Source organism: Zootermopsis nevadensis, unplaced genomic scaffold (assembly GCF_977971745.1).
Source record: "Zootermopsis nevadensis isolate Lab colony 2312 unplaced genomic scaffold, Znev_1.0 Znev_ptg000050l, whole genome shotgun sequence".
NCBI classification, from domain to species: domain Eukaryota; kingdom Metazoa; phylum Arthropoda; class Insecta; order Blattodea; family Termopsidae; genus Zootermopsis; species Zootermopsis nevadensis.
Genome location: NW_028259182.1, coordinates 3,717,398 through 3,730,781, shown reverse-complemented (window position 1 = coordinate 3,730,781; position 13,384 = coordinate 3,717,398).

Genomic DNA, 13,384 nt, shown 5'->3' with positions numbered 1-13,384 from the left:
TGACAATCGTACACGGATTTCTTGTAAATTAAATATTAGTAAATGGTACAGGCCTAAGCCTGAAGGCTGAGACAGGTTTTTTAAAATATGATACATACTTTTTTATACATAAAAATAAAATTATTTACTGACTTTTATCAAATAATTACGAACAGCAAACAAATACACGCATATACTGGCTAATCTAGTGACAATGTTTTCAATTGACTCAAGTGTCCCAACATAACCTCACCTCTCTTCACCTAAACTAACCTAAAATCATGAGTTCTGGCTATGCACATTCTGCAAAGAACATAACCTAACCTAACCTAACCCAACTTAACCTAACCTAACCTAACCTAACCCAACTTAACCTAACCTAACCCAACTTAACCTAACCTAACCCAACTTAACCTAACCTAACCTAACCCAACCCAACTTAACCTAACCTAACCTAACCCAACTTAACCTCACCTAGCCTAACCCAACTTAACCTAACCTAACCTAACCCAACTTAACCTAACCTAACCTAACCTAACCCAACTTAACCTAACCTAACCTAACCTAACCTAACCCAACTTAACCTAACCTAACCCAACTTAACCTAACCTAACCTAACCCAACCTAACCTAACCTAACCTAACCCAACTTAACCTAACCTAACCCAACTTAACCTAACCCAACCCAACTTAACCTAACCTAACCTAACCTAACCCAACTTAACCTCACCTAGCCTAACCCAACTTAACCTAACCTAACCTAACCCAACTTAACCTAACCTAACCTAACCCAACTTAACCTAACCTAACCTAACCTAACCTAACCTAACCTAACCCAACTTAACCTAACCTAACCCAACTTAACCTAACCTAACCTAACGTAAAATAACCTGAAACAAAGTGATTGTACGTACGTACATGTCGAGTAAAGAGTAATGAAACGTGTTCCAACTGAATGGCCGAACAAACTAATAAAAGCTTTTCCGAAGCCAACCTGCGAATTTATTTACGTAATAATATGAATGAGATTGAAGCTAGAAATAAAATTATTTTGTCCTGCGATCTGCTTCCGTGTTATGTCTGTCTTGCTCGTAGATCACCATAAACTGCTTTTATAGGACAAAAGCGATCTATGGGTTTAGGGGCCGTTGTTTGCTTGTCGGCCGATTAATGCATGAAGCAATCGCTGTGAGGCGCCACGGTGACAGATAACAGGCTTGTGTATAAAGTATTGGTCAGCGGCAATATATATTCATGAGACTGTTATGATAAATAAGGAATCTCATTATTTCACTAGAACAGTTTATTTTAAGTGAAAGCAAGGCAGAGATCGGTGTTATGCAATAAAACAGAACGTTTTGAGTCCTGGATCTCTCGTCGTCTTCAGGAGTAGCGAAGGGGGCGATTACTCTTTGGGGCCCATTAAAATGAGCTAATCTCAATCACTGGACCCAGCGTTGTGTGTTTTATAACATCAGATGATTTAGAAGTGCCAAAAATCCGACAACTAGATTTGTTTTCTTATATAAAAATAAATATACTTATGAAGATTGTCGCCTTCTGGGTTGCTGCGCCATGTAGACTGGTAGATGACCACTAAAATTTCAGAGGTCCATGCTGCCTCTATCATCAGGGCGATATATATGTCTGATGATTTCAATTTAGCGTGTTGGAACGTGTATGAGTTACAAAATTCAGAAGCCTGTGCTGGAGATTTCAGTATTTGCAGTCATGAAGACAGGGTTTTGGAATCTACACCGAGAGACCGATGCAGGTAGGACGTACTCATTTTTATTGGCACTGACTGTAGTGAGCAATGCTTTACAGCTGTCTGTCAGCTGCTCGTCACTGCCATAATGAACTTCAGGACCATTTAGGGCTCGTGACGTCACAATCTCTGTTTTATGGGAAACGTTTTTAAGTTGAGGTCCGCTGTTACAACAGCGCTGAAACTATCGAACACCAACCCAGCACTTCGCACTTACAAGGGCAAAAGTACAAGTTGTTGAGTGAAGTGTTAGAAATGTTTCTGAAAACTGCCTAATTGTAAAAGCACTTATGAAATACAATTCTGCCTTATCCTCTCACTCCTTCACTGGCCTCCAGGAAGTGAATTAAAAAGCTAGAAAGTAGGGCACAAGCTCTCCATAGTATGATTCATTCTTCCTGGGGTCTCGGGTTCGATTCCCGGCGGTGCCCGAATTTATAACTTGTGTTGGGCAAGGCCGTGGTCTAGGCAACACGGAGTTTTCCTCCGTGGCATCCCAACAATTACTCCATTCACACACAGAAGAAGGCAATGGCAAACCACTTCTGGATCATCTTCCAAGAACGTATATGAACAGGTCCCAGTCTGAGAAAAGGATGGAAGGATCCTGTTTATATGGACCTGTCGTCAGACAGAACACTAAATAATAATAAGATGAGGTGGTCTAGCGGTTAGAACGCTGGCCTTGTAATCCTGGGGTCTCGGGTTCGATTCCCGGCGGTGCCCGAATTTATAACTTGCTTTGGGCAAGGCCGTGGTCTAGGCAACACGGAGTTTTCCTCCGGGGGCTTCTTCCCCGGTTTCTCCGTGGCATCCCAACAATTACTCCATTCACACACAGAAGAAGGCAATGGCAAACCACTTCTGGATCATCTGCCAAGAACGTATATGAACAGATCCCAGTCCGAGAAAAGGATGGAAGGATCCTGTTCATATGGACCTGTCGTCAGACAGAACACTAAATAATAATAATAATAATAATAATAATGTCCAGAGACGCTCGGTATTCGAGATTCTCGTCACCATCAAATGGGGTAAGACACGTCTCAGAAGTGTTATGTGTCTCGACGGTACATCAGGCGCCTTGTTTGGCGTAGTCAAGACACACAGCGCCCCCTTAACCCCAGCAGGGCTCAGTTGCGACGGAATGTTCACGGAACAGACACACGATGCTAGTAATGCGACGTGCCCACAATCCTCGGTGCCTGTATTTGTCGAGCTGATTCTGTCGCTTGGGGATACGCTCTACGTTATCCTGGTCGGCGTCATCGAGGCGATAATTTGTTTCGACGACAGTAGCGACGTCCATGTGACTCCAGGTCGTCCACTGACTCTGCGGACAGCATCCAATGAATGATGGATTTTTACGTAGTTCCTCTCTGGTCTCGTGGCAGGAATTAAAGAAGGTGTTGAGGTGTGCTTGAGAGAATAACGTACGGCGCGCTGCCGTCTATATAGAAATGGACAGAGACCGATTCGAACACCCCATGTAACCACAAGGCGTTTATGGTTTGATCATCTGATAGCTTGCGTCTTTTAACGGTGACTCGTATCACGAAAACTGAACGTCACAAGACACGCTTTGTATATAAGGTAGTATGTTTACGTCATATTGTGAATTAGGTTAATATTTTAATATGTTCCGTCAAATCACAATTTTTAATAAGATAATAAAATATAAAATATTTAAAATATCATTTCACGTTCCGCATCGATGCGGAACGTGAAATGATATTTTAAATATTTTATATTTTATTATCTTATTAAAAATTGTGATTTGACGGAACATATTAAAATATTAACGCTTTGTATAACATATTTGACTTTTTTTATTACAGGGAATTATACTATGAAGAGCTTGTGCGCGAAATTTCGTCTCACCCTGTACAGCTGCAGCTCGTACGTTCAGATTTCCTTAAGGGCTTGCCCGTCAGGGCGTTAACGCCCTAATTAAATTATATGTGATCACAGATCTGCCGACACACCACGTTGTCATAATCGAATATTGTCTATAAAATCCGGCTTTAGGTGGAGGAACCCGTCTCCCTCGTTAGGTTTGTAGTTGGCTTCTTCAAACAGCAATGTAATTGGTACGTTATTTAACATTTTATCAACCATACATGACTTCGAACTCTTGCGTCGAGTGTGGGACATACGTGTTTAAAAGTAATTTGTAAAACCGTTCTTTTGAACCAGACTTAGAGTCTGAGGGTGGCTCAGCCAGGGGGCTCAACAGACATGTTCCTGACCTCGCCCCCCATTTTATACCCGACGATAGAAGCAGAATCCAGCTTCCGAAACGTCCTAGTTTTGTAGCTGTGTAATTCAGACAACAGACTAATTCTGAAAAAACATTTTTACGTAATGAAAATCCTTTGTCCGTTACGAACGTGATCTCTGTCTATTGTGTTCTATAAAAATACAAAGAATTGTTGTCAACATTCACAAACACTTATCTGATAATTGTGACATGGAAGAATTGACTGCTAGGAGCTCATGAAGAAATATTTTCGTCTTGTGTGTAGTCAGTATAATTTCTGGACGCCGCGAGGTTCCGATAAATATTCTCGTACCCCAAGTCGTTTGTACAGAAATAACTTAGCGTCTACAACAGTAACATTTATCATAATTTGTGTGATGAATTCTTACCAGTCAGACGCTCCAAATCGTTATTTCTGAAAGGAATAATATGATTGATCGATTTTGTGTACAACGCCTCTCGACTTACCTGGAGTTCTTTAATTTTTACCTAAGGTCCTCCATAAGTTGTTATGACGTGGTGCTTAGACGTAGGGACATGTTTAATTTCTACAGGAAATGTAAATGTAATAACATATTTAATACACCAAAAACCCAATATTACAACTTTAGTGCAACTCCACCAGTAATTACAGGATTACTTAAATTACACAAAAATCCATATACCATCAGACCATTAATAAACTGGACATCAGCCCCAGCATACAAAATTTCTTCAAAAATTGCCACTTTTCTTAAAGAATATTGCAATTTACCATACACATTCAACATAAAAAATTCTATGAATTTAATTAATGAACTTAACGAAATCAATCTAAATGAAAACTTACATATATGTTCGTTTGATATCACAAATATGTATACTAACATCCCTACAAATATTTTACTAGATATTATACATAATATTTTAAGTAAACATAATACTAATATACAAATAATAAATGAAATCAAAATAATAACAAACACCACTATAAATCAGAATTACTTTCAATTTAATAACAAATATTGGCAACAGAACACAGGACTACCTATGGGCGCTCCTACGTCAAGCATATTATCTGAAATTTTCCTTCAATATATAGAACATAATAATATAATAAACATTTTAAATAAAAACCATATTCAATATTATAGTAGATACGTAGATGACATACTAATAATTTACAATACAAAAAAGACTAATATTCAACAAGTACTTAAAGAATTTAACAACATAAATCAAAATATACAATTTACATTAGAACTTGAACAAAATAACTCAATAAACTATTTAGATTTAACAATAATAAGAAAAACAAACAATTTCGAATTCAAAATTTACAGAAAACCTACAAATACAAGCACAATAATTCATACCTCATCCTGCCACCCCATCGAACACAAACAAATGGCTATCAATTACTTACTAAACAAAAAAATCTATATCCAATATCTATAAAAAAACAAACAAATAGAATTAAACATAATTCAACAAATTCTTAAATAAAACGGATATAATAACTACATCCTCAAACAAAAACCAATAACGAACATAAACAACCAATATCAACTACCAGGTATATATAAATTGAAATGCAAAGATTGTCCACTAATATATATAGGTCAAACAGGTCGCACTTTCACACACAGATACAAAGAACACATAGCAGCTATAAAACACAATAAAGATAGTTCTGCATACTCTAAACACATTCTCAATACAGGACATGCTTACAACACAATTGACGAAACAATGGACATATTAAAAATAGTAAGAAACACAGAGATACAATAGAAAAATATCACATATATCAAAATTATAAACAAAACATATGCCTTAATGATAATAATATTTTACTTAACAACCCCATTTTTAATGCACTCCAGTACCTTGACCTCAACCCTGACAAACCACCTTTCACCCACTAGCACCGCAGTCGGTAACCAGCCACGATCCGATACAGACTAACTCCAATCTCTCCTAATACTGCTACGATATTACTTCTTGGGTAAGTTTACATGATTACTTTCAGCTATTTATTTTGTTTTCTATATTCAATTTTCATTAATAGCATCGAAACCTTTACTTCACAGTCCAATATACACAACATTGGCATTACTACGACATACAATTATATTAGTGACATGTGACACAACAACGGATGAAGATACAATATGAAGGACGAGAACATGATAAGAAAAATGAAAACTAAAAATCTTAAAAATCAGTAAAAATCAGTAATTCAATCAAAAAGTTTATAACATAACACCTGATGATGGCTAAATTATAGCCGAAACATGTCGTAAATGTTCCACATGTAAATCGAGTACTCGATACGGAACGTAAAACGATATTTTAATATTTTAATTATCTTATATTGTGATTGACGGCCAATTTTAATATATTTTTAATACTATTTAAATAAATCACAATATGACGCACATACAATATCTTATACAATATCTAATATCTTCTACAGGTCATTTAGTGTTCTTTAATGCAATCAAATGACTTTATAATGTGTCCAAATTGTAACTGAGATCCTGGATAAGAGTAATAAGAATGCAGGGTCAGTGGGGCAAGGTCTGCGTATCCCAAGTCGCAAAGAACTATTTGTTAAATATACGTGGGTCTACTTTGGATTAAACTTTTCCTTTTTTCGTCAGCCTTATGAGATCTTTTATTTCTCGTTTTACGACTGAGGTTGACTATGACATTTAAGATTCGGCAATGCCAAGAAAACCGTATGATAAATTTTTGGTACATTTATCGCTGTATGTGACTGACAGATGGCAGCCACCCGAAACTTTAATAATGTCCCGAAATAATGCAAAACGGGCATATATCCAAATACTGCGTGAATAATTTATTATTAATAATTAAAGTGTCCAGATATCCAGGGAATTATTATTGCCCATATTAATGAGTACCGGGGGAAAGGCGGTCAAAGTTTTACGCTGACCATTCGTCTGCATGTAATGCCGTTTTTAAAAATTTGCGGAGTTTTGTTCAGTCTCACCATACGTCTTAATGACACTTATCTTATACACAGAGGTAACTTTAATATGCCTTTATCCAAGTTTATAAAAATGGAACCTACATATGTATATACATCTAAACACATAGTTATTAAGTACGAACGTATCGGTTCAGTGGTTTGCTGTCTAGGACCGAAATTCGCCGATCTCGATTTTCTCCTTAGTTCCTCCATGAAACTGCTCTTAGTTGACAATTTTCTTTAAATAATCCAAAAATCATGCAGACCCCAGATATACAATGTTCTCCGTTCATAATAATCGTTACTGTAAGAACATAAATTTACCTCTTAGACAAATAAACAGGGATTTTAATCCCGTGCTTATGAACAAATTTCTGATTTTTATTTTAGCTTATATATTTTGTAAAGAAATATATGTTTTTTTGTCCGTATCTAGGATGTCATATCAGAAGGGCGTATCAACATATCTGAATAATCGGAAATATTCGATATATCATCATTAAATAGTGGAGTAATGCATATGATACTCTACACAGACACACAATCATTTGCATTTGGGTGTATTAAAGTTAATATTACGCATTTGTCAAACCAAATAAGCTTAGAATTCAATTTTTTTTGTAAATCAGTAATTTCATTGATATTTCCTTGGGGCGTCGTGTCCTCGAAAAGTGAGCCTAATATCTTTGGGACCAAGCGATGGTTTTTTAAATAAAATTTGAGTTTGTATAAAATACTACTAAAGCCATTTTAAAGCCTATCTCATTAACGGTGTCGGTATATATATATATATATATATATATATATATATATATATATATATATATATGTCGTGCAAACTTCTGAAGTGGGAGTGACCTCAGCTGAAATCAAATCTAAAACTTCTTGACGATGGTGAAGAGTCAATTGAATAAAAATTTCCTTGGATATTATCCATCGTCTAGTAAATATAAAACGTAAAACGACGTTTCGGAGATGGGACTCTATCTCCGTCTTCAGGTTCTGAAGAGTCATTTGAATAAAAATTTCCTTGGATATTATCCATCGTATAGTAAATATTAAACGTAAAACGACGTTTCGGAGATGGGACTCTATCTCCGTCTTCAGGTTCTGAAGAGTCATTTGAATAAAAATTTCCTTGGATATTATCCATCGTCTAGTAAATATAAAACGTAAAACGACGTTTCGGAGATGGGACTCTATCTCCGTCTTCAGGTTCTGAAGAGTCATTTGAATAAAAATTTCCTTGGATATTATCCATCGTCTAGTAAATATAAAACGTAAAACGACGTTTCGGAGATGGGACTCTATCTCCGTCTTCAGGTTCTGAAGAGTCATTTGAATAAAAATTTACTTGGATATTATCCATCGTCTAGTAAATATAAAACGTAAAACGACGTTTCGGAGATGGGACTCTATCTCCGTCTTCAGGTTCCTACACAGTTGGGGATTAGGGATTAGCTCTATCTAGTGGGCCCAACTGTGTAGGAACCTGAAGACGGAGATAGAGTCCCATCTCCGAAACGTCGTTTTACGTTTTATATTTACTAGACGATGGATAATATCCAAGGAAATTTTTATTCAATCGTAGCTGAAATATTGTGCGGTAATAACTTTTGAAGAAAAATGTGTAGCTTGCGAGACGACCACATGGCTTCCACAGAAGATGCTTGATGGGAACGAATCATGAATGATGCTACGTGTTAAATTTATATGGAGACGCATCATAAACATGTATACATCATTTGTGTAAAACATGTTTCTGTGTGTTAAAAATCTCACAGATGCTAATGGGGGTCGATATGCGAGGTTAAATGTGTCACATTTATCATAGTGGGGAATCTGGAGGCATATAATGTAAAATATCCACAGATACGGATCAGTAAACTGTATAATGCTGAATTTAAAGATTCTTCTAGATGCATCGTTTAGAGTAAAATATTAAGTACGCGTATTTTTACACTTTGTTAAAACTGGAGCTAATGAGAATAGTAAGTAAAATATGAAATCAAACGTGGAATGATCTGCCATCTTGAGGCGTTGTCACGACAACTTCATTTCTTCGTATTGGCGGCGTCCAAATTTGGCTGCCAATTTGTAGGTGTCATCTCACACTGCAGGAGCTACATCAGCCAGATTTTATATTTTCATGACCTGATACAATAGCACAGAATCCCTCACTTGTACCAACCAAGTCATCTGAAGTTACTGCAAGTCTTTGTTCTTGTCACATCTATTGCACTGTACGTCCTTCTTGCGCAGAGTGCTTCAATTACAGCGTTGATTAATATGTTTTCCAATCCAGAACATTATATTTGAAGGCATAATGGAATTGAGGTGAGCGCAGTGTTACTCTGACAAGGTCAATATTTCCGTGAATTATGCGTTTTATATATCGATTTGATATTCATATATGGCGCTTTGGAATGGCAGATTTTACAAGTATAATGTTTAGATATATGTCACACTGTGCCTCTAAGTTAAGCATCAGCAATATTAATAGACGCAATAATAATAATAACAAGAACAATAACTATAATTATAAGCATCTATAAATACTGATGAACACGCTTTGCTTCCAAGGTCATTTATAAAAGTCACCTGATTGATCAATAACCCCCCCCCCTAAATAATTGTAAATTATACCGATTACATCTTCTGCAATGATTTCTCTATTTTGCGGACACATAAATACCCCTTCTTTGATTTTAGCCTGAATTATCCTCGGAAATTTCTATTTAGAGAAGAGAATTTCAGTGAAATTTTTAGACATAACCTTAACGAAATTCATCAAAACAAGTTTTAATCGGCAAGAAATTTCTTTTTGGACTAATGAGACATTATGAAATTTTCTCGCTTGGAATCGATACTTGTTGTTTGTGTGTAATGACGAATCAACGGCACTTCACATAACCTAGTTTTAAACCAAAGAGAAGTGAGATCACTGTCTTCAATTCTCCACGTATATGACAAGAATATTTATGTAGACATTTTTCACAAGAAGGTAAATTAATATTGTTGCATGATACCTTCATATGAATGATATTTTCTGTTGGAATTTGTAGGATATTTATTTCTAATATGGATCGACTCAGCTTCGAGGTATCGATAAATAGGCGTCTCTCGTCTGGATAATTCTGTCGACTAAGGTCTCAGTACGCTTATTTCTCGAAATGGGCTGGAAAATGTCGGTATATTATCCTGGTACTTTCTCTGTTGAAATATTCGGACCAGTATACCACTTATAAATATAGAACTATCTCAACTCCATTTGCAGAATAAAATAGAATTGAGGTTAGGGTTGAAATTCAGTTAGCAACATAAGTTGGGGCTTTAACGCGTGTCGTCGGATGTATGTAAGTCTACAAGACTTACATACATTCTTACGGTATAGAAATTTTAATTATAGAATCTGTGCATGTTTGCCTTCTTCCTAAACAACTGGAAGTTTTAAACAATGGATAGTTGAGGTTTAAATGTTTCAGGCACTTATATTTTGTTTTTGCCGTAAATACGGAAAGGTCATTCGGCAGAGAGTGAAAGGAAAACGTGTAAGATCCATATCAACAAATCGACGACAATGGTTACCTATGGAACGTCGTGTTTACTCGGCATTGTTGTTACCTAGGAAAACGTGTAAGATCCATATCAACAAATCGACGACAATGGTTACCTATGGAACGTCGTCTTTACTCGGCATTGTTGTTACCTAGGAAAACGTGTAAGATCCATATCAACAAATCGACGACAATGGTTACCTATGGAACGTCGTGTTTACTCGGCATTGTTGGTACCTAGGAAAACGTGTAAGATCCATATCAACAATGTGTTAATATGGATCGACAACAATGTTCAGCTTGCGTGAATTGTTATGTTACCTAGAAAACGTCATCTGTTTACTCGGCATTGTTGTTAATATTGTTGTAATTGAAGCTACTATATAAACTTCCTTTCCGTATAGACGTATTTACGTCAGATTCTCCGGAACCGTGGTTCCACTGACAACTTTTTGTTCGTTGTTTTTTGTTATTTCCGGAACCGTTACATTTAACAATTCTGTTTAAGATTGGGTACATCAAAAGTTTATTAGTTATTGGGGGGACAGAGCAGTGGCTACAGAAATTGAACGAGAATGAATTGTTCGGTTTACGAAACAGAAAGATTGGTTGTAAATCGAAAGGGATCTGTACGAAAGAAAAACATTTCATCACAAGACATCAGCCGCTTAAGGAAGATAAATTTCTGAAGGCTGTACACACAGAAGAAGTTATCTGAGACGAACACGCGGTTGTCAGTCTGATTATTCATACACGGATATTGCGAAGATGAGTTTAATTTAATACGTTATTGAATTATATATAAAAATTGTTGTAATAATTCACAAAATTCATTAATTTAAGATCCAGTAGAACTGTTTTCGTCTGTATTAGAATCGTGTTCCCTGATTCCTCAGAACCTAGAAGATTATTTCGAGATTCTTTGCAAATGAATTAAACGTCTGCCTCAATTGTTTTCGATTCGTTTTTTGTATTGACATAAAATTTGTTTTTGTTTTACAATCGGAGAAGAAAACACATTGTCATTTTTGAAACCAGTGCCGTGTCTCTGTCATTTCCAAAGTATTTAAACGACATCCCAGAAAATCTTCCCAGAGTGAAGCTACAGACGACGACCGTTCTGGGAATCGACGACCATTTGGAAGACATCAAAACACAGTAGCACTTAATGAACTGCAAATTTATTTCCCAGAAGCTGTTATGTAATGAACCATAGAAGCAAGGCTTGGACCAGGATCTTGGACATTATCCCTTGTGAGATCACGATAAAAAAATAAAATAAAATAAAATAAAATAAATATGCTGATGAAGCTTTGCCATTTTACGATCTTGCGGGATCGTATCTCAGCAATTTATATTCATTTTGCGACGTAAAAAAACTAGCATTTAACGAAATGTCACAGAGACCATCGAACTGGGACGGGTTCTGTGGCGTTATATAAGCAAGGGCAGATCCCTAAAGCGTAGACTGGAGGATAATATTAAAATCGGTCTACAACAGGTTATGAATTTGTGTACTGGATTCATCTCGCTAAGGATAACGATAATGAACTTCTGCGTGAATTTATTCACTAATTACGAACTGTGAGCTTTGTAACAAGTACAGTTACTCACGCGAGATGATCTCCTTAATTTGTTTACTGTCGTGAAACAGCCGGTCACAAATAGAATCTGACAAAATTATGCAGGCATAGTGTCCGACTGACAAGAGCAAATGTCTGATTGTACGTGTGTTGACATAAAACAGTTTGCTGGTGGATTCGAGCCTGCTGTGAGCCACCTGATTCAAGTCCCTTCACAACTAATTTCTTCGAGATCCATTTTAATATTATCTTCTTAAGCGCAAAGTAGCTACGTACCGAAAGCGGTCTGGTGTTGCAGATAGAGTAATTTTTTCTACATTAAATTGGAATGTTAATTATGCTGTTTAGTCACCAGATGTATCAGAACGTGAAATAACAACATGGCGGCCGGGCGAAATTGATAAATAATGATTGAGCATTTGGAAGGCGAATTTGTCATGGATACAGATCATGAATGTATGTACCTGGAGGTTTTTTGTTTGCGTGTAATTATAATTTGTAAGGTATTACACGCGGAACGATGTAATTGAATTGTGACGTATGGATTTCTAGTTTAGACTTTTCTGTTTTTGACATAGAAACTAGGCTTCGTAATTTTCTTTTCTATAACTTCTTGTTTTGTTGTTAATCTGTGTAATAAAAGAGGCTTCACGGTGGTCTAGTGGTCAGAACACTTAGCCTTGTAAGCCTGGGGTCCCGGGTTCAATTCCCGGTGGTGCTCAAATTTATAACTTGTGTTGGGCAAGGCCGTGGTCTAGGCAACACGGAGTTTTCCTCCGTGGCATCCCAACAATTACTCCATTCACACACAGAAGAAGGCAATGGCAAACCACTTCTGGATCATCTGCCAAGAACGTATATGAACAGGTCCCAGTCCGAGAAAAGGATGGAAGGATCCTGTTCATATGGACCTGTCCTCAGACAGAACACTAAATAATAATAAGATGAGGTGGTCTAGCGGTTAGAACGCTGGCCTTGTAATCCTGGGATCTCGGGTTCGAATTTATAACTTGTGTTGGGCAAGGCCGTGGTCTAGGCAACACGGAGTTTTCCTCCGTGGCATCCCAACAATTACTCCACTCACACACAGAAGAAGGCAATGGCAAACCACTTCTGGATCATCTCTGCCAAGAACGTATATATGTATGAGCAGGTCCCTGACAACCTGAAGAGGTTGGAAGGATCCTGTTCATAATATATGGACCTGTCGTCAGACAGAACACTACAAATAAAAAATACATTTGTTTCATTTCCTTCATGT